The following is a 20719-nucleotide window of genomic DNA, read 5'->3' as shown; positions in this document are numbered from 1 at the left end:
ACCACATGTATGACAAACCATATCACGGTTACGCGCAGTAGACACATTAGAGCCACTCATACTTGCAGCAGATTCGGACTTCTTTGTGTTAGACACATTGGAAACCAACTTACTAGGCGGAGGGGCGGAGCACGTCGAAGGCGCCGGCGCCATAGATGGGGCCGCGCGGGGTGTGAAACGCCCAGCTCCTGTAGCTCGAACTTTGATCTTTGCTTCGTCAGCCAACTGTGATTCAGCTTCTCTTGCATGATGTAACAATTGATTCATATTGGTGTAGCTGTAGTGACAAACAATGCCTTTGATGTCATACTTCAAACCATTGAGGAAATGCTGCATTGTCATCTCAAGAGACACACGGACACGGCTGATGACGCGTAAAGCACACGCTCGTTGGGAACCCCAAGTGGAAGGTGTGATGCGTACAGCAGCAAGTTTCCCTCAGTAAGAAACCAAGGTTTATCGAACCAGTAGGAGTCAAGAAGCACGTTGAAGGTTGATGGCGGCGAGATGTAGTGCGGCGCAACACCAGGGATTCCGGCGCCAACGTGGAACCTGCACAACACAACCAAAGTACTTTGCCCCAACGAAACAGTGAGGTTGTCAATCTCACCGGCTTGCTGTAACAAAGGATTAACCGTATTGTGTGGAAGATGATTGTTTGCAGAAAACAGTAGAACAAGTATTGCAGTAGATTGTATTTCAGTAAAGAGAATTGGACCGGGGTCCACAGTTCACTAGAGGTGTCTCTCCCATAAGACAAGCAACATGTTGGGTGAACAAATTACAGTTGGGCAATTGACAAATAAAGAGGGCATGACCATGCACATACATATCATGATGAGTATAGTGAGATTTAATTGGGCATTACGACAAAGTACATAGACCGCCATCCAACTGCATCTATGCCTAAAAAGTCCACCTTCAGGTTATCATCCGAACCCCCTCCAGTATTAAGTTGCAAAGCAACAGACAATTGCATTAAGTATGGTGCGTAATGTAATCAACAACTACATCCTTAGACATAGCATCAATGTTTTATCCCTAGTGGCAACAGCACAACACAACCTTAGAACTTTCATCATTGTCCCGGTGTCAATGCAGCATGAACCCACTATCGAGCATAAGTACTCCCTCTTGGAGTTACAAGCATCTACTTGGCCAGAGCATCTACTAGTAACGGAAAGCATGCAAGATCATAAACAACACGTAGATATAACTTTGATAATCAACATAACAAGTATTCTCTATTCATCGGATCCCAACAAACGCAACATATAGAATTACAGATAGATGATCTTGATCATGTTAGGCAGCTCACAAGATCCGACAATGATAGCACAATGGGGAGAAGACAACCATCTAGCTACTGCTATGGACCCATAGTCCAGGGGTAGACTACTCACACATCACACCGGAGGCGACCATGGCGGCGTAGAGTCCTCCGGGAGATGATTCCCCTCTCCGGCAGGGTGCCGGAGGCGATCTCCTGGATCCCCCGAGATGGGATCGGCGTTGGCGGCGTCTCTGGAAGGTTTTCCGTATCGTGGTTCTCGGTACTGGGGGTTTCGTCACGGAGGCTTTAAGTAGGCGGAAGGGCAAGTCAAGAGGCGGCACGGGGGGCCCACACCATAGGCCGGCGCGGCCAGGGGTGGGGCCGCGCCGCCCTAGGGTTTGGCCACCCCGTGGCCCCTCTTCGTCTCATCTTCGGACTTCTGGAAGCTTCGTGGAAAAATAGGCCCCTGGGCTTTGATTTCGTCCAATTCCGAGAATATTTCCTTACTAGGATTTCTGAAACCAAAAACAGCAGAAACAAAGAATCGGCACTTCGGCATCTTGTTAATAGGTTAGTTCCAGAAAATGCACGAATATGACATAAAGTGTGCATAAAACATGTAGATAACATCAATAATGTGGCATGAAACATAAGAAATTATCGATACGTTGGAGACGTATCAGCATCCCCAAGCTTAGTTCTGCTCGTCCCGAGCAGGTAAAACGATAACACAGATAATTTCTGGAGTGACATGCCATCATAATCTTGATCATACTATTTGTAAAGCATATGTAGTGAATGCAGCGATCAAAACAATGTATATGACATGAGTAAACAAGTGAATCATAAAGCAAAGACTTTTCATGAATAGCACTTCAAGACAAGCATCAATAAAGTTTTGCATAAGAGTTAACTCATAAAGCAATAATTCAAAGTAAAGGCATTGAAGCAACACAAAAGAAGATTAAGTTTCAGCGGTTGCTTTCAACTTGTAACATGTATATCTCATGGATATTGTCAACATAGAGTAATATAATAAGTGCAATAAGCAAGTATGTAGGAATCAATGCACAGTTCACACAAGTGTTTGCTTCTTGAGGTGGAGAGAAATAGGTGAACTGACTCAACATTGAAAGTAAAAGAATGATCCTCCATAGAGGAAAAGCATCGATTGCTATATTTGTGCTAGAGCTTTGATTTTGAAAACATGAAACAATTTTGTCAACGGTAGTAATAAAGCATATGCATCATGTAAATTATATCTTATAAGTTGCAAGCCTCATGCATAGTGTACTAATAGTGCCCGCACCTTGTCCTAATTAGCTTGGACTACCTGGATTATCACCGCAATACATATGCTTTAACCAAGTATCACAAAGGGGTACCTCTATGCCGCCTGTACAAAGGTCTAAGGAGAAAGCTCGCATTTGGATTTCTCACTTTTGATTATTCTCAACTTAGACATCCATACCGGGACAACATAGACAACAGATAATGGACTCCTCTTTTAATGCTTAAGCATTCAACAACAATTAATTCTTTTCTCATTAGAGATTTGAGGATGTTTGTCCAAAACTGAAACTTCCACCATGGATCATGGCTTTAGTTAGCGGCCCAATGTTCTTCTCTAACAATATGCATGCTCAAACCATTCAACTCAGTGTAGATCGCCCTTACTTCAGACAAGACGGACATGCATAGCAACTCACATGAAATTCAACAATGAAAAGTTGATGGCGTCCCCAGTAAACATGGTTATCGCACAACAAGCAACTTAATAAGAGATAAAGTGCATAATTACATATTCAATACCACAATAGTTTTTAAGCTATTTGTCCCATGAGCTATATATTGCAAAGGTGAATGATGGAATTTTAAAGGTAGCACTCAAGCAATTTACTTTGGAATGGCAAAAAATACCATGTAGTAGGTAGGTATGGTGGACACAAATGGCATAGTGGTTGGCTCAAGTATTTTGGATGCATGAGAAGTATTCCCTCTCGATACAAGGTTTAGGCTAGCAAGGCTTATTTGAAACAAACACAAGGATGAACCGGTGCAGCAAAACTCACATAAAAGACATATTGAAAACATTATAAGACTCTACACCGTCTTCCTTGTTGTTCAAACTCAATACTAGAAATTATCTAGACCTTAGAGAAACCAAATATGCAAACCAAATTTTAGCATGCTCTATGTATTTCTTCATTAATGGGTGCAAAGCATATGATGCAAGAGCTTAATCATGAGCACAACAATTGCCAAGTATCACATTACCCAAGACATTAATAGCAATTACTACATGTATCATTTTCCAATTCCAACCATATAACAATTTAACGAAGGAGAAACTTCGCCATGAATACTATGAGTAGAAACCAAGGACATACTTGTCCATATGCTACAGCGGAGCGTGTCTCTCTCCCATAAAGTGAATGCTAGGATCCATTTTATTCAAACAAAACAAAAAACAAAACAAACCGACGCTCCAAGAAAAAGCACATAAGATGTGATGGAATAAAAATATAGTTTCAGGGGAGGAACCTGATAATGTTGTCGATGAAGAAGGGGATGCCTTGGGCATCCCCAAGCTTAGACGCTTGAGTCTTCTTAATATATGCAGGGGTGAACCACCGGGGCATCCCCAAGCTTAGAGCTTTCACTCTCCTTGATCATGTTGCATCATACTCCTCTCTTGATCCTTGAAAACTTCCTCCACACCAAACTCGAAACAACTCATTAGAGGGTTAGTGCACAATATAAATTAACATATTCAGAGGTGACACAATCATTCTTAACACTTCTGGACATTGCATAATGCTACTGGACATTAGTGGATCAAAGAAATTCATCCAACATAGCAAAAGAGGCAATGCGAAATAAAAGGCAGAATCTGTCAAAACAGAACAGTTCGTATTGACGAATTTTAAAGTGGCACCAGACTTGCTCAAATGAAAATTCTCAAATTGAATGAAAGTTGCGTACATATCTGAGGATCATGCACGTAAATTGGCTTAATTTTCTGAGCTACCTACAGGGAGGTGGACCCAGATTCGTGACAGCAAAGAAATCTGGAACTGTGCAGTAATCCAAATCTAGTACTTACTTTTCTATCAACGGCTTAACTTGGCACAACAAAACACAAAACTAAGATAAGGAGAGGTTGCTACAGTAGTAAACAACTTCCAAGACACAAAATAAAAACAAAGTACTGTAGGTAAAAACATGGGTTGTCTCCCATAAGCGCTTTTCTTTAACGCCTTTCAGCTAGGCGCAGAAAGTGTGTATCAAGTATTATCGAAGGGTGATGCATCGTTATCATGAGCTCCCCCATCCATAGTGGTACTAAGGGCTTTGTCAATTTTAGGCCTATAATAATACTTCTTTGGTCTAGGCACTTTAGAGACATACATAAACTTTTGCTCCTTACCCACATAAGCTTTCTCCTTATATTTAAGAGAAGAAAATGTTGAACCCAAGGTTCCCATAGCTTTTTCAAGTTCGTCAATCCTATTGATTTGATCATCATGGACAGCATTAGTTCCTAGGACACTAATTCTTTCATCAATTCCTCCTAAGGATTTATCAAGTTCATCAGTTTTATCAAGTAATATTTCTAATTTAGCTTCAATACTTGGAAATTTTTTCTCTATGGTTTCCAATCTTTTCATAACATCTTCAAGAGAGATTTCAATTTTAACTTTATCAACAGGGGGTATTCCAAATAAAATCTCAATAATGCAACTAGCTTCTAATGCAGGAGTACTTAAGAAGTCACCTTTTGCGAGACTATCAAGAACATATCTATTCCAGCTAGAGATACCAACATAAAAGTTCCTGAGTAAAATAATGGTGGAGTGTTTCTTAGTGCATCTATTATGGGCATCACTAATTCTATACCAAGCATCTCTCAAACATTCTCCCCCTCGTTGCTTAAACGTACGAACTTCATCTTCAGGATTACTCATTTTAGTAGTAGTAAATAAAGCAAACTAGATAAAGTAAATGCAAGTAACTAATTTTTTTGTGTTTTTGATATAGCAAACAAGATAGCAAGTAAAGTAAAACTAGCAACTAATTTTTTTGTATTTTGATTTAGTGCAGCAAACAAAGTAGTAAATAAAACTAAGCAAGACAAAAACAAAATAAAGAGATTGAGAAGTGGAGACTCCCCTTGCAGTGTGTCTTGATCTCCCCGGCAACGGCGCCAGAAATTTAGCTTGATGACGCGTAAAGCACACGCTCGTTGGGAACCCCAAGTGGAAGGTGTGATGCGTACAACAGCAAGTTTCCCTCAGTAAGAAACCAAGGTTTATCGAACCAGTAGGAGTCAAGAAGCACGTTGAAGGTTGATGGCGGCGAGATGTAGTGCGGCGCAACAACAGGGATTCCGGCGCCAACGTGGAACCTGCACAACACAACCAAAGTACTTTGCCCCAACGAAACAGTGAGGTTGTCAATCTCACCGGCTTGCTGTAACAAAGGATTAACCGTATTGTGTGGAAGATGATTGTTTGCAGAAAACAATAGAACAAGTATTGCAGTAGATTGTATTTCAGTAAAGAGAATTGGACCGGGGTCCACAGTTCACTAGAGGTGTCTCTCCCATAAGACAAGCAGCATGTTGGGTGAACAAATTACAGTTGGGCAATTGACAAATAAAGAGGGCATGACCATGCACATACATATCATGATGAGTATAGTGAGATTTAATTGGGCATTACGACAAAGTACATAGACCGCCATCCAACTGCATCTATGCCTAAAAAGTCCACCTTCAGGTTATCATCCGAACCCCCTCTAGTATTAAGTTGCAAAGCAACAGACAATTGCATTAAGTATGGTGCGTAATGTAATCAACAACTACATCCTTAGACATAGCATCAATGTTTTATCCCTAGTGGCAACAGCACAACACAACCTTAGAACTTTCTGTCACTGTCCCAGGTGTCAATGCAGGCATGAACCCACTATCGAGCATAAGTACTCCCTCTTGGAGTTACAAGCATCTACTTGGCCAGAGCATCTACTAGTAACGGAAAGCATGCAAGATCATAAACAACACGTAGATATAACTTTGATAATCAACATAACAAGTATTCTCTATTCATCGGATCCCAACAAACGCAACATATAGAATTACAGATAGATGATCTTGATCATGTTAGGCAGCTCACAAGATCCGACAATGATAGCACAATGGGGAGAAGACAACCATCTAGCTACTGCTATGGACCCATAGTCCAGGGGTAGACTACTCACACATCACACCGGAGGCGACCATGGCGGCGTAGAGTCCTCCGGGAGATGATTCCCCTCTCCGGCAGGGTGCCGGAGGCGATCTCCTGGATCCCCCGAGATGGGATCGGCGTTGGCGGCATCTCTGGAAGGTTTTCCGTATCGTGGTTCTCGGTACTGGGGGTTTTGTCACGGAGGCTTTAAGTAGGCGGAAGGGCAAGTCAAGAGGCGGCACTGGGGGCCCACACCATAGGCCGGCGCGGCCAGGGGTGGGGCCGCGCCGCCCTAGGGTTTGGCCACCCCGTGGCCCCTCTTCGTCTCATCTTCGGACTTCTGGAAGCTTCGTGGAAAAATAGGCCCCTGGGCTTTGATTTCGTCCAATTCCGAGAATATTTCCTTACTAGGATTTCTGAAACCAAAAATAGCAGAAAACAGCAACTGGCACTTCGGCATCTTGTTAATAGGTTAGTTCCAGAAAATGCACGAATATGACATAAAGTGTGCATAAAACATGTAGATAACATCAATAATGTGGCATGGAACATAAGAAATTATCGATACGTTGGAGACGTATCAACGGCCACGCTGCATAAGCATCTCTATCTCCATGTAGTATTCATCCACAGTCTTCACACCTTGTCTCAAAAGAGTCAGCTTATCATATATATTCCGCATGTAATTTGTACGCACAAAGCGAGAAGTCATCGCCTCCTTCATGGCACACCATGTGCGTATAGGCTGCTCACGATCCTCTTCGCGGTTACGAACAAAAGCATCCCACCAACGCAAAGCATAGCCACCAAATTCGGAAGAAGCAAGCTTGATCTTCCGGTCTTCAGTATAATGCGGATGTAAGCTCCACAACTTCTCAATCTTGAGCTCTGATACGTCTCCGGCGTATCCATAATTTCTTATGTTCCATGCCACATTATTGATGATATCTACATGTTTTATGCATACTTTATGTCATATTTATGCATTTTCCGGCACTAACCTATTAACGAGATGCCGAAGAGCCAGTTGCTGTTTTCTGCTGTTTTTGGTTTCAGAAATCCTAGTAAGGAAATATTCTCGGAATTGGACAAAATCAACGCCCAGGGGCTTATTTTGCCACGAAGCTTCCAGAAGACCGAAGAGAAGACGAAGTGGGGCCACGAGGTGGCCAGACACCAGGGCGGCGCGGCCTGGGCCTGGCCCGCGCTGGCCTGTCGTCTGGGCCCCTCGTGTGGCCCCCTGACCTGCCCTTCCGCCTACATATAGTCTTCGTCGCGAAACCCCCAGTACCGAGAGCCACGATACGGAAAACCTTCCAGAGACGCCGCCACCGCCAATCCCATCTCGGGGGATTCAGGAGATCGCCTCCGGCACCCTGCCGGAGAGGGGAATCATCTCCCGGAGGACTCTTCACCGCCATGGTCGCCTCCGGAGTGATGAGTGAGTAGTTCACCCCTGGACTATGGGTCCATATCAGTAGCTAGATGGTTGTCTTCTCCTCATTATGCTTCATTGTCGGGTCTTGTGAGCTGCCTAACATGATCAAGATCATCTATCTGTAATGCTATATGTTGTGTTTGTTGGGATCCGATGAATAGTGAATACTATGTTATGTTGATTATCAATCTATCTATGTGTTGTTTATGATCTTGCATGCTCTCCGTTACTAGTAGAGGCTTTGGCCAAGTTGATGCTTGTAACTCCAAGGGGGAGTATTTATGCTCGATAGTGGGTTCATGCCTCTATTGAATCTGGGGGAGTGACAGAAACCCCTAAGGTTGTGGATGTGCTGTTGCCACTAGGGATAAAACATTGATGCTATGTCCGAGGATGTAGTTATTGATTACATTACGCACCATACTTAATGCAATTGTCTGTTGTTTGCAACTTAATACTGGAAGGGGTTCGGATGATAATCTGAAGGTGGACTTTTTAGGCATAGATGCATGCTGGATAGCGGTCTATGTACTTTGTCGTAATGCCCAATTAAATCTCACTATACTCATCATATCATGTATGTGCATGGTCATGTCCTCTCTATTTGTCAATTGCCCAACTGTAATTTATTCACCCAACATGCTATTTATCTTATGGGAGAGACACCACTAGTGTGGACCCCGGTCCATTCTTTTACATCGAATACAATCTACTGTAATATTTGTTCTACTGTTTTCTGCAAACAATCATCATCCGCACTATACATCTAATCCTTTGTTACAGCAAGCCGGTGAGATTGACAACCTCACTGTTTCGTTGGGGCAAAGTACTTTGGTTGTGTTGTGCAGGTTCCACGTTGGCGCCGGAATCCCTGGTGTTGCGCCGCACTACATCTCGCCGCCTTCAACCTTCAACGTGCTTCTTGGCTCCTACTGGTTCGATAAACCTTGGTTTCTTACTGAGGGAAAACTTGCTGCTGTACGCATCACACCTTCCTCTTGGGGTTCCCAACGGACGCGTGCTGTACACGTATCAAGCTCTTTTTCTGGCGCCGTTGCCGGGGAGATCAAGACACGCTGCAAGGGGAGTCTCCACATCCCAATCTCGTTACTTTGTTTTTGTATTGCTTTATTTTATTTACTACTTTGTTTGCTGCATTATATCAAAATACAAAAAAATTTAGTTATTTGTTTTACTTTACTTAATTCCATGCATGTTTTTATTTCACTAGTTAGGCTTAATGGAAAACAACAAAAATATTAGAGATCTTTATAATATTTATCTTGAGATAGGACATGAGGTGTTTGAAGAGAAAATTAAGAAACCCATGGAACTTTGTTTGCAAAATAGTTGTAGCAATGTTATTAGCATGAACTCTTTGAACACTATTATTGCTAATGCTATGGAAGAATTTAAGCTTGGGGAAGCTGGTTTTGATGAGCATGATATTTTTAGTCCCCCAAGCATGGAGGAGAAAATTTACTTTGATGATACTTTGCCTCCCATTTATGATGATAGTGGTATTTTGGTGCCACCTACTATAGAGGATAAAGTTTGTTATGATTATACTATGCCTCCTATATTTGATGAGAATAAAAATGATAGCTACTGTGTTGAATTTGCTCCCACTACAATTAATAAGAATGACTATGCTTATGTTGGGAGTAGCAATTATTTTATGCATGAGACTCATGATAAGAATGCTTTATGTGATAGTTATATTGTTGAGTTTGTTCATGATGCTACTGGAAATTATTATGAGAGAGGAAAATATGGTTGTAGAAGTTTTCATGTTACTAAAACACCTCTCTATATGCTGAAAATTTTGAAGTTACTTGTGTTTTATCTTCCTATGCTTGTCACTTTGTTCTTCATGAATTTATTTATTTACAAGATTCCTTTTCATAGGAAGTGGGTTAGGCTTAAATTTGTTTTTAATTTGCTTTTTCATGCTCTCTTTTGCTTCAACTCTTACTTCTTGCGAGTACATCATTAAATTTACTGAGCCCATCTTAATGGCTATAAAGAAAGCACTTCTTGGGAGATAACCCATGTGTTTATTTTACTACAGTAATTTTGTTTTATATTTGTGTCTTGGAAGTTGATACTACTGTAGCAACCTCTCCTTATCTTATTTTTATTGCATTGTTGTGCCAAGTAAAATCTTTGATAGTAAGGTTCATACTAGATTTGGATTACTGCGCAGAAACAGATTTCTTTGCTGTCACGAATCTGGGCCTAATTCTCTGTAGGTAACTCAGAAAATTATGCCAATTTACATGAGTGATCCTCAGATATGTACGCAACTTGCATTCAATTTGAGCATTTTCATTTGAGCAAGTCTGGTGCCTCAATAAAATTCGTCTTTACGAACTATTCTGTTTTGACAGATTCTGCCTTTTATTTCGCATTGCCTGTTTTGATATGCTTGATGGATTTTTCGATTCCATTAACTTTCAGTAGCTTTGTGCAATGTACAGAAGTGTTAAGAATGATTATGTCACCTCTGAACATGTAAATTTTGATTGTGCACTAACCCTCTAATGAGTTGTTTTGAGTTTGGTGTGGAGGAAGTTTTCAAGGATCAAGAGAGGAGGATAATACAATATGATCAAGGAGAGTGAAAGCTCTAAGCTTGGGGATGCCCCGGTGGTTCACCCATGCATATTTTAAGAAGACTCAAGCGTCTAAGCTTGGGGATGCCCAAGGCATCCCCTTCTTCATCGACAACATTATCAGGTTCCTTCCCTGAAACTATATTTTTATTCCATCACATCTTATGTACTTTGCTTGGAGCGTCGGTTTGTTTTTATTTTTTGTTTTTGTTTGAATAAAATGGATCCTAGCATTCTTTGTGTGGGAGAGAGACACGCTCCGCTGTTGCATATGGACAAATATGTCCTTAGGCTTTACTCAAAGTATTCATGGCGAAAGTTTCTTCTTCGTTAAATTGTTATATGGTTGGAATCAGGAAATGCTACATGTAGTAATGGCTAAAATGTCTTGGATAATGTGATACTTGGCAATTGTTGTGCTCATGTTTAATCTCTTGCATCATATACTTTGCACCTATTAATGAAGAAATACATAGAGCTTGCTAAAATTTGGTTTGCATAATTGGTCTCTCTAAGGTCTAGATAATTTCTAGTATTGAGTTTGAACAACAAGGAAGACGGTGTAGAGTCTTATAATGTTTACAATATGTCTGTTATGTGAGTTTTGCTGCACCGGTTCATCCTTGTGTTTGTTTCAAATAACCTTGCTAGCCTAAACCTTGTATCGAGAGGGAATACTTCTCATGCATCCAAAATCCTAGAGCCAACCACTATGCCATTTGTGTCCACCATACCTACCTACTACATGGTATTTCTCCGCCATTCCAAAGTAAATTTCTTGAGTGCTACCTTTAAAATTTCTATCCTCTACCTTTACAATACATAGCTCATGGGACAAATAGCCTAAAAACTATTGTGGTATTGAATATGTACTTATGCACTTTATCTCTTATTAAGTTGCTTGTTGTGCGATAACCATGTTCCTGGGGACGCCATCAACTACTCTTTGTTGAATATCATGTGAGTTGCTATGCATGTCCGTCTTGTCTGAAGTAAGGGCGATTTACCACTCATTTAATGGTTAGAGCATGCATATTGTTAGAGAAGAACATTGGGCCGCTAACTAAAGCCATGAATCCTGGTGGAAGTTTCAGTTTTGGACATATATCCTCAATCTCATATGAGAACATTAATTGTTGCTACATGCTTATGCATTAAAGAGGAGTCCATTATCTGTTGTCTATGTTGTCCCGGTATGGATGTCTAAGTTGAGAATAATCAAAAGCGAGAAATCCAATGCGAGCTTTCTCCTTAGACCTTTGTACAGGCGGCATAGAGGTACCCCTTTGTGACACTTGGTTGAAACATGTGCATTGCGATGACAATCCCGGTAATCCAAGCTAATTAGGACAAGGTGCGGGCACTATTAGTATACTATGCATGAGGCTTGCAACTTGTAAGATATAATTTACATAACACATATGCTTTATTACTACCGTTGACAAAATTGTTTCTTGTTTTCAAAACCAAAGCTCTAGCACAAATATAGCAATCAATGCTTCCCTCTGCGAAGGGCCTTTCTTTTACTTTTATGTTGAGTCAGTTCACCTATCTCTCTCCACCTCAAGAAGCAAACACTTGTGTGAACTGTGCATTGATTCCTACATATTTGCATATTGCACTTGTTATATTACTTTACATTGACAATATCCATGAGATATACATGTTATAAGTTGAAAGCAACCGCTGAAACTTAATCTTCCTTTGTGTTGCTTCAATGCCTCTACTTTGATTTATTTCTTTATGAGTTAACTCTTATGCAAGACTTATTGATGCTTGTCTTGAAAGTACTATTCATGAAAAGTCTTTGCTATATGATTCATTTGTTTACTCATGTCATTTACATTGTTTTGATCGCTGCATTCATTACATATGCTTACAATAGTATGATCAAGGTTATGATGGCATGTCACTCCAGAAATTATCTTTGTTATCGTTTACCCGCTGGACGACGAGCAGAAACTAAGCTTGGGGATGCTGATACGTCTCCGACGTATCGATAATTTCTTATGTTCCATGCCACATTATTGATGATATCTACATGTTTTATGCATACTTTATGTCATGTTTATGCATTTTCTGGCACTAACCTATTAACAAGATGCCGAAGAGCCAGTTGCTGTTTTTTGCTATTTTTGGTTTCAGAAATCCTAGTAAGGAAATATTCTCGGAATTGGACGAAATCAACGCCCAGGGGCTTATTTTGCCACGAAGCTTCCAGAAGATCGAAGAGAAGACGAAGTGGGGCCACGAGGTGGCCAGACACCAGGGCGGCGCGGCCTGGGCCTGGCCCGCGCCGGCCTGTCGTCTGGGCCCCTCGTGTGGCCCCCTGACCTGCCCTTCCGCCTACATATAGTCTTCGTCGCGAAACCCCCAGTACCGAGAGACACGATACGGAAAACCTTCCAGAGACGCCGCCGCCGCCAATCCCATCTCGGGGGATTCAGGAGATCGCCTCCGGCACCCTGCCGGAGAGGGGAATCATCTCCCGGAGGACTCTTCACCGCCATGGTCGCCTCCGGAGTGATGAGTGAGTAGTTCACCCCTGGACTATGGGTCCATAGCAGTAGCTAGATGGTTGTCTTCTCCTCATTATGCTTCATTGTCGGGTCTTGTGAGCTGCCTAACATGATCAAGATCATCTATCTGTAATGTTATATGTTGTGTTTGTTGGGATCCAATGAATAGTGAATACTATGTTATGTTGATTATCAATCTATCTATGTGTTGTTTATGATCTTGCATGCTCTCCGTTACTAGTAGAGGCTTTGGCCAAGTTGATGCTTGTAACTCCAAGAGGGAGTATTTATGCTCGATAGTGGGTTCATGCCTCTATTGAATCTGGGGGAGTGACAGAAACCCCTAAGGTTGTGGATGTGTTGTTGCCACTAGGGCTAAAACATTGATGCTATGTCCGAGGATGTAGTTATTGATTACATTACGCACCATACTTAATGCAATTGTCTGTTGTTTGCAACTTAATACTGGAAGGGGTTCGGATGATAACCTGAAGGTGGACTTTTTAGGCATAGATGCATGCTGGATAGCGGTCTATGTACTTTGTCGTAATGCCCAATTAAATCTCACTATACTCATCATATCATGTATGTGCATGGTCATGCCCTCTCTATTTGTCAATTGCCCAACTGTAATTTGTTCACCCAACATGCTATTTATCTTATGGGAGAGACACCACTAGTGAACTGTGGACCCCGGTCCATTCTTTTACATCGAATACAATCTACTGCAATACTTGTTCTACTGTTTTCTGCAAACAATCGTCGTCCGCACTATACATCTAATCCTTTGTTACAGCAAGCCGGTGAGATTGACAACCTCACTGTTTCGTTGGGGCAAAGTACTTTGGTTGTGTTGTGCAGGTTCCACGTTGGCGTCGGAATCCCTGGTGTTGCGCCGCACTACATCTCGCCGCCTTCAACCTTCAACGTGCTTCTTGGCTCCTACTGGTTCGATAAACCTTGGTTTCTTACTGAGGGAAAACTTGCTGTTGTACGCATCACACCTTCCTCTTGGGGTTCCCAACGGACGTGTGCTGTACGCGTATCAAGCTCCCAAGTGAGGTATCACTACAAGAAAAGTTCTGATAGACAACGTCTCAAAATCGTCCGCTAAGGGGTATTTTTCGTCGCCCATGGGCCTAACCCGACGATATGGGTTCTGTTGTGGAAACTGCGTCAGGCAAAGTCCGACGACGTTTTTTTCGGTCCGTCGCGCTTGGGCGCCCTTCCGCCACGGAAAATCGGACCGTTGCGCAAGTGTTTCCGGGAGCCCGTTGACTGCTGACGTCATGCAAACTGACACGTGGCAGACGCCGTTAACTGGCAGTTAACGGCGTTAACCGGCTGAAACCCCGTGGTAGATGGTAGGCCCACACGAGGCCTGCCACGTCTTAAGCGGGCCGGGCCAGCTGACATAGTTTGACCGGTCAACTATATAGCTGGGCTGGCCCATTAGTTACGTGGGCCGGGCCTAACCTCTAAGGTTGACTGGTCAAAACTTAAATGGGCCGGCCCATTTAACATGTGGGGTCCACCTTACAGCTACTGGGCCGGCCCAAGAAGCAAGTGGGCCGGGCCGAAACACAGGTGGGTCCCACTTTCCTGTTAAAGGGCCGGCCCATTTAGTGTGTGGGGTCCACCGTGTAGCAAGTGGGCCGGCCCAAAAACACAGGTGGGTCCCACTTTCCAGTTAAAGGGTCGGCCCATTTAGTATGTGGGGTCCACCATATAGCAAGTGGGCCGGCCCAACAAGATAGTGGGCCGGGCCAAAAACACAGGTGGGTCCCACTTTCCTGTTAAAGGGCCGGCCCATTTGGTGTGTGGGGTCCACCATATAGCAAGTGGGCCGGCCCAACAAGATAGTGGGCCGGGCCAAAAGCACAGGTGGGTCCCACCTTCCTGTTAAAAGGCCGGCCCATTTAGTATGTGGGGTCCACCATATAGCAAGTGGGCCGGCCCAACAAGATAGTGGGCCGGGCCAAAAACCCATGTGGGTCCCACCTTCCTGTTAAAGGGCCGGCCCATTTAGTACGTGGGGTCCACCATATAGCAAGTGGGCCGGCCCAACAAGATAGTGGGCCGGGCCAAAAGCACATGTGGGTCCCACCTTCCTGTTAAAGGGCCGGCCCATTTACCATGTGGGACCACCATATACCAAATGGGCTGGCCCAACAAGATAGTGGGCCGGCCCAATAAGCATGTGGATCCCACTATCGTGTAACCGGGCCGGCCTACTAAAGAAGTGGGCCGGCCCAAAATGAAAGTGGGTCCCACACTACTGTAAGTGGGCCGGCCCAATCTGTTGTAGTGCCCTACTTGTTTGACTAGTCAACATGCATTAAATTTCATGAGCCTAAAATCTGATATCAATGATACACACAATTACATACACAAATAAAAAAAGTAGGAAAATTACAAGGCAATTCATGTGCCCAAATAAAAAAATTACATAGAATCATTGAGGACTTCTATTAGCATCATCAATAACACGTTGACATTTGGCAATCGCCTTGATTGAATCTTGTGTACTCTTTGTCAACATATCAGCTACAGATCTTAAAGCAGCAATACCATGTCTTTTATAAAGTACGACCTTGAGATATTCTTTGTTTGATGAAAGCAATGGTCTAGGTTGACGGCTATGAGAAGATGCATCGAAGAAATATCGAAGTTTTTGTGGGCCTCACTTCTAATGAAGATTGCTTCATCAAAACTGCATTCTGATAATAATGCAAAAAGAGTTAAACGATGAACTATGCAAACATTTATTATGCAATGTAGATATAAGATAATAACAAGTTGCATAAATAAGACAATGTATGGAACTTGTACTAAGCACAAACTTACATCATAATGTTGCACAGGGTCGCTACAGATCCTTTTTTGGCGACTATCTTCTAATGATGACTGCTTCATTAAAACTGCATTCTGGTAACATTGCAAACATAGTTACAACAATTAACTATTCAAACATGTATTACGCAATGTAGAGATCAGATAACGACATGTAGCGAGAAATAAGCACAAGATAAGATAAGATGCATGTACTAAGCACATCTTGGCTCATTTGCGGGTCCTTCTCTTGCGTGCACTAGTCGTGGTCAACATGCCTGTCATTTTAGGTTCAGCCATCAAGTGAAATGCTAATCCTCCTGCTCCATTGTCCTTAATCTGTGTTTAGATATCACATTTAAGACCAAGTCAGCTGGTTTCAAATAACAAAAAACTTGAGCTGCCAAATGAATAAGCCAATATTTACCAGATATCAGATTAAAACCAACTAGATGTTGCTTTGCATGAGATACGAATTTCAGAAATTCAGATTTAGAGTAGGGTAATGCCAAGGTTTTCCACATAAAGTAAAGCGGCATTAAGAATGACCAAATGTCGAGTTCAAATCACCTTCAAGCTTTCTCCAAGACAAGCATATCAAATAGGCGTAAACACAGTAAAGCATGAATGGCATTGCTATGGCAGGGTTCCAAGTGTTAATCTCTTGCATAAGGAACAATGCATATAGGTTATAGATAATAACGGAAGTAAACTGCCAAAATTACCAACCAAGAACTCAGATTCCAACCTTCCCTAGCGTCCCCGCTGTTAATGTTGGATGTTCTAATAAGTGGTTCGCATGATCAATCCCTAGGAAAAATAACATTGACAAGTCAGTCTATGATAATACAAAGACCAGACATGCACGCAGCAATAACTATATAAGCTAAAGACGAGGTATAATAGAAAGCAGATTGGAAATGCACATAGCATGATTATAAAAGCAGTGTGAGAATAGCAGACACGAGAAAACAGCTAGCAGCTAGCGGTGAGCTAATGACGTGGTATAAGAACAAGCAGATTGGAAATGCCCATAGCATGACTATAAAAGCAGTGCGACAATAGCATGCAAGACAAAACAGTTGGCAGCAAATGAATGGGTATAAGGCTATAAATATGTGGATGCACACAGTGTCGATAGAATGAACAGGATGGTAGCGACCGGATAATGCTTTTGTACTTGTACAATATTTAAACAAACTTCATGCGAAGCAACACATCAAGAAAGTTAACGGCATATGAGATCTGCAAATAACTACACAAAACATGGCTAAAGAAACACCGCGATCTAACGGGCCAGCGTACTAACCAAGCTGCGGCGGGGTGGACGGGGGCGGCAACTTGCATTCCAGCGGCGGCGAACGCGGGAGACGATGAATTGACCCTGTTTCAGTAGAAGCGGGCGTTAGTGAAGCAGATCTGGTTGGCTGGCAAGGGATTCGGTGAAGTTGATATAGCCGCTGCGCCGAGGTAGTCGGTGGCGAGGTCGGCGGTGAAGCAGATCCGTCGGTGGCGAAGTCGGCGGTGAAGCAGATCCGTCGGTGGCGAGGTCGGCGGTGAAGCAGATCCGTCGGTGACGAGGGTGGCGGGGGAGCGGATCAGGTGGGTGGACAGCCAACACGATCAAGGCTACGCTGTGGAGGAGTATGCCGGCGGCGAAGCAGATCTAGTACTGTAGAGAGTCAGAGCTTTGGCGTGTGAGAGTATTTTTGAGCTAATGGGGCGAATGGTTGGTGGGTGGGTGTGGGCCTGTGGGGAGGGTTCGGGATCTAGGCAAGATATTTCATTGTTACCGAATGAGCCCTCCATGGTCGGTGGGTTGTAGCTTCCGGACCAGGGTTAAAAGGGTAAAACTGGTCACGGGATTTTCGAATGGATGCGGCGGGATGATTTGGCGCGCGGCCGAAATTTTCAGTTTCAAGCTACGAGCAGAACGACAAAAATAATGTTCTTCCCCAGGGAGCTCTCATTTCTTCCTCTTCTCTTTCTCCCTCGAGTCTTTCCCACTCCCCCGGCTCCTCTCCCCCTTCTCTCCGGCGGCCTCGCCGGCGGAGACGAGGCCGACTTCTCTCTGTATATTGTACACCCTCCGAACTAAATTAATTGATTCAACTTTCCTTAGACGTGTATGTATCTAGAGTAAAAACATGTGTGGATACATCCATATTTAGATAAGCAAAGTTGAGTCAGCTAATTTGGATCCGAGGGAGTTAGTGTTGTTGTAAGCTTAGATCCAGTGTTTCCCATGAGCAGAATGGCGCAATGGAGTCGGGGATCTCGTCATCGGCTTCAGATCTGGCCTGTGGTGAATCTGGCGGATCTTGCCGGCCAAACCCCGATCTGGTGCCATCAATGTGATGGCGCTAACGGTGAGGCTTGCTTTGGTCAGTGCTTCAGATCTGGCCAATGGGGAAGTCAAGCTGCTAAAGTTCACAAGCTCGGGGCATACGACGGCGTCATCCGTCTTGCCCGTGCACATCTTGGCCTTTCAGCGGCCCTTCTCAGAGCCAATATGCCGTTGCTGAGGCCCTTCTTCTCCTTCGTCCTGGCGACTACCGGCGACACCGTCCCAAGTGGTGCGTCCCCGGCGACGGAGTTGCTGGAAAGGATGCGGAGCTGAGATCTGATGTGCGGTCGAGAAGGACTCAATTGATTTTCTTCTATATGTTTTGGGGTCCTTTTTGTAAAGTTGCAGGTTCTATTAGTTATTGTCTAGTACTTTTGGTCCTCTATGTAATTTTTTGGACTAGTTCCATTGGCACTGATAAACTTGAATTTTGACAAGTTCACAGGGAAAAAAATTCCTTTGCACGTATGGCCTATCATGTATAAACATTCTTGAGATTTAAACTATATGTAATGTGCCATGCATTAACCCTAAACCATATATATGTAACTAACCCTAGCTGATCAAACCCTACTTAATTAAAACAAATAACCCTAAACTATACGCATGCACTTTATGCGCAAAGGCGCGGGTGCCTCTAATAATGTGTGTGCGCACTCGATCGATGATCCCTAAACCTTATACAACCCTGAAACCCTAATCCCTAATCCTAAACCCTAAACACCCTAAACACTAAACCCTATACCCTAAACCCTAACCCTAACCCTAAACCCTAATTAAACCCTATATATAGGCCAACGACACTTAATTGTGCATCAAGCAGGCCAGGGGTGCCTCGCGGTCCTCTAATTAAATTAAATGTGCCATGCATTAACCCTAAACCATATATATGTAACTAACCATAGCTAATCAACCCTACTTAATGAAAACACATAACCCTAAAGTATACTAGCTATAACCCGATCTAATAAAAACATGCTCTATATATAGCAGCTAGCTAGCAAACCTTAGATTAACACCAATTAATATATACATGGCCTATATCGATCATGTTGTATAACATATCCCTGAGATTCATTAATTAATTATATAATTATCGTGATAAATTAATTAACTCTAATTTTGACAAGTTCTCTCGAATGAAAACACATTTGATTAAGTTGCCTCATAATATATATATATAATTAGTGTGCATGCATGTCCTACCATGCATTCGTGCATATGTTTTAATGTATATTTGAACATATTCTTGGGGATTTCAATCTCTCTCTCTCGATCATCTATATATCGTTGGTGGCCAAAAAACACACATATATATGCATGCAATTTATGCGTAAAGGCGCGGGTGCCTCTAATAATGTGTGTGCGCACTCGATCGATGATCCCTAAACCTTAAACAACCCTAAAACCGTAAATATATAATCCCTAATCCCTAAACCTAAACACCCTAAACACTAAACCCTAAACCCGGCCTAGACCCTAACCCTAACCCTAACCCTAAACCCTAGCTAACCCTAAACCCTAATTAAACCCTATGTATAGGCCAACGACACTTAATTGTGCATCGAGCAGGCCAGGGGTGCCTCTCGCGGTCCTCTAATTAAATTAAATGTGCCATGCATTAACCCTAAACCATATATATGTAACTAACCCTAGCTAATCAACCCTACTTAATTAAAACACATAACCCTAAACTATACTAGCTAGCTATAACCCGATCTAATAAAAACATGCTCTATATATTGCAGCTAGCTAGCAAACCGTAGATTAACACCAATTATAATATACATGGCCTATATCGATCATGTTGTATAACATATCCCTGAGATTCATTAATTAATTATATAATTATCGTGATAAATTAATTAACTTGAATTTTGACAAGTTCTCTCGAATGAAAACACATTTGATTAAGTTGCCTCATAATATATATATAATTAGTGTGCATGCATGGCCTACAATGCATTCGTGCATATATTTTATTGTATATTTGAACATATTCTTGGGGATTTCAATCTCTCTCTCGATCATCTATATATCGTTGGTGGCCCAAAAAACACACATATATACGCATGCATGCACTTTATGCGTAAAGGCGCGGGTGCCTCGATCTAATAATGTGTGTGCGCACTCGATGATCCCTAAAACCTTAAACAACCCTAAAACCCTAAATCCCTAATCCCTAAACCCTAAACCCTAAACACCCTAAACACTAAACCCTATACCCTAGACCCTAAACCCTAACCCTAACCCTAACCCTAACCCTAACCCTCTGCCCTAGCTAACCCTAAACCCTAATTAAACCCTATGTATAGGCCAACGACACTTAATTGTGCATCGAGCAGCCCAGGGGTGCCTCGCGGTCCTCTAATTAAATTAATTAAATGCGCCATGCATTAACCCTAAACCATATATATATGTAACTAACCCTAGCTAATCAACCCTACTTAATTAAAACACATAA

Source organism: Lolium perenne, chromosome 5 (genome assembly GCF_019359855.2).
Source record: "Lolium perenne isolate Kyuss_39 chromosome 5, Kyuss_2.0, whole genome shotgun sequence".
NCBI classification, from domain to species: domain Eukaryota; kingdom Viridiplantae; phylum Streptophyta; class Magnoliopsida; order Poales; family Poaceae; genus Lolium; species Lolium perenne.
Note: the sequence above shows the minus strand (reverse complement) of the source record.